The 2848-nt window shown below is 42.1% G+C and overlaps 1 pseudogene; it reads left to right on the forward strand.

Annotated features, from left to right (window-relative positions):
• Positions 1–374: 374 nt before the first annotated feature.
• On the forward strand, positions 375–1027 carry LOC138931589 (enhancer of rudimentary homolog pseudogene; annotated as a pseudogene).
• The last annotated feature ends 1821 nt before the right edge of the window (positions 1028–2848 follow it).

Below are 2848 nucleotides of genomic sequence, written 5' to 3' on the forward strand. Positions count from 1 at the left end.
GAAGAAATAGAATGGTATTGCTCCTTGTAAGTCTTGTTTATACTATAGTCTTTCTCTCTGGAGGAAATTAGGGCCACCATAAGCCTGGGTTTACACAGGAAAGTCCCAGTTTATGCCTGTTGTTCTAGATACTAATTAGTAACTGACAAGGTATATAGTCACATTGGTTATGATAGATTGCCAAACTAAAAGAAATATTTTTTTTTGTCTTTTAGCCTTTGGGAAGATGTTCCTTTTGAATTCACTTGCACTTCAAAAAGCCCACGTTTCTCTGTCAGACTCCTACATTATCATAACATGTATAAAGTTATTTTCCTATGGTTCCACCTTCTTCAGTAGATTGACACTTGAAAGTCGCTCAGTCTTGTCTGACTCTTTCCGACCCCTGGACTATACAGTCCATGGAATTCTCGAGGCCAGAATACTGGAGTATTGGCTGTTGGCAGCCATGCGGGGAAGCTTGTGTGGGGTGGCAGAGTCTGCATCGGGTGCAGGGGAAGACTTTGGCGCGATGTCCCACACCATCTTGCAGGTATAGCCTACCAAGAGGCCAGAAGGCAGAAGTTAGGCTGACTATGAATCTGTGAATGAGTGTATGGAAGATGTTTATAAAATTATGAAGAACATCTGAAGAGAATGAATCCCCAAAGCCTCTCTATCCCATATGATACCAATCAGTTGTTTGATTTTATTGATGACCTGGCATCTGCCTTGTTTACTGAGCTGATATCCAGACATACCAGCCTTATGACAAAGACTGGAATAAAGAGAAGATCTACATGCTCTTTCATCAACAGGCCCAACAGGCTGGGACATTTGGAAGCATTACGGGAACGGGAGTGGGCTTGGAACACAGGTGTGGACAGTGTGCTGTTGTGCAAGTTTTGTATTATAGTTATCCTGTTTCCATTTTGGTATGCCCTAGCCAGAACTGAATGTATTAGATGAAGGGTGATGATCTTGTTCAATCTGAAACCCCGTTTGACCACACCCCCATTTTTTATTTATACATTTTTATGATGATTTAGATGGAAGTTGGTTTTTGTCAGCTAATGTTGGTTCCAGTCCCTCAAACTGTTCATACCTGCTTGATATGTACTAATCTTTCTTCAGATTGGGATAGGGGGCAGTGGCACAGTTTAGTTATATTCTCAAGATAAAGTCTTTGTAAAAAACAAATAAATATTCTTTCAGTTCAGCTCAGTTTGGTTGCTCAGTTGTGTCTGACTGTGACCTCATGAATCACAGCACGCCAGGCCTCCCTGTCCATCGCCAACTCCCGGAGTTCACTCAGATTCACGGCCATCGAGTCAGTGATGCCATCCAGCCATCTCATCCTCTGCCGTCCCCTTCTCCTCCTGCCCCCAATCCCTCCCAGCATCAAAGTCTTTTCCAATGAGTCAACTCTCCCCATGAGGTGGCCAAAGTACTGGAGTTTCAGATTCAGCATCATTCCGTCCAAAGAAATCCCAGGGCTGATCTCCTTCAGAATGGACTGGTTGGATCTGCTTGCAGTCCAAGAGACTCTCAAGAGTCTTCTCCAACACCACAGTTCAAAAGCATCAATTCTTTGGTGCTCAGCTTTCTTCCCAGTCCAAATCTCACATCCATACATGAGTACTGGAAAAACCATAGCCTTGACTAGATGGACCTTTGTTGGCAAAGTAATGTCTCTGTTTTTGAATATGCTATCTAGGTTGGTCATAACTTTCCTTCCAAGCAGTAAGTGTCTTTTAATTTCATGGCTGCAGTCACCGTCTGCCATGATTTTGGAGCCCAGAAAAATAAAGTCTAACACAGTTTCCACTGTTTCCCCATTTATTTCCCATGAAGTGATGGGACCAGGTGCCATAATCTTTGCTTTCTGAATGTTGAGCTTTAAGCCAACTTTTTCACTCTCCTCTTTCATTTTCAACAAGAGGCTTTTTAGTTCCTCTTCACTTTCTGCCATAAGGGTGGTGTCATCTGCATATCTGAGGTTATTCATATTTCTCCTATCAATCTTGATTCCAGCTTGTGCTTCTTCCAGCCCAGCATTTCTCATGATGTACTCTGCATGTTAGTTAAATAAGCAGGGTGACAATATACAGCCTTGACGTACACCTTTTCCTAATTGGAACCAGTCTGTTGTTCCATGTCCAGTTCTAACTGTTGCTTCCTGACCTGCATACAGGTTTCTCAAGAAGCATGTCATGTGGTCTGGTATTCCCATCTCTTTCAGAATTGTCCACAGTTTATTGTGGTCCACACAGTCAAAGGCTTTGGCATAGTCAATAAAGCAGAGATAGATGTTTTTCTGGAACTCTCTTGCCTTTTCAATGATCCAGCGAATGTTGGCAATTTGATCTCTGGTTCCTCTGCCTTTTCTAAAACCAGCTTGAACATCTGGAAATTCACAGTTCACATATTGCTGAAGCCTGGCTTGGAGAATTTTGAGCATTACTTTACTAGCATGTGAGATGAGTTCAATTTTGCAGTAGTTTGAGCATTCTTTGGCATTGCCTTTCTTTGGAATTGGAATGAAAACTGATCTTTTCCAGTCCTTTGGCCACTGCTGAGTTTTCCAAACTTGCTGGCATATTGTGTGCAGCACTTTCATGGTATCAACTTTTAAGATTTGAAATAGCTCAACTGGAATTCCATCACCTCCACTACTTTGTTCGTAATGATGCTTTCTAAGGCCCACTTGATTTCACATTCCAGAATGTCTGGCTCTAGGTGAGTGATCACATCATCATGATTATCTTTAGTTAAAGAAAAGAGGCCAGAATACTGGAGTGGATAAACTTTCCCTTCTCCAGGGAATCTTCCCCACCCAGGATATGAACCTGAAATTTGAAATCAAATT

Source organism: Ovis canadensis, chromosome 8 (genome assembly GCF_042477335.2).
Source record: "Ovis canadensis isolate MfBH-ARS-UI-01 breed Bighorn chromosome 8, ARS-UI_OviCan_v2, whole genome shotgun sequence".
Classification (NCBI taxonomy): Eukaryota; Metazoa; Chordata; class Mammalia; order Artiodactyla; family Bovidae; genus Ovis; species Ovis canadensis.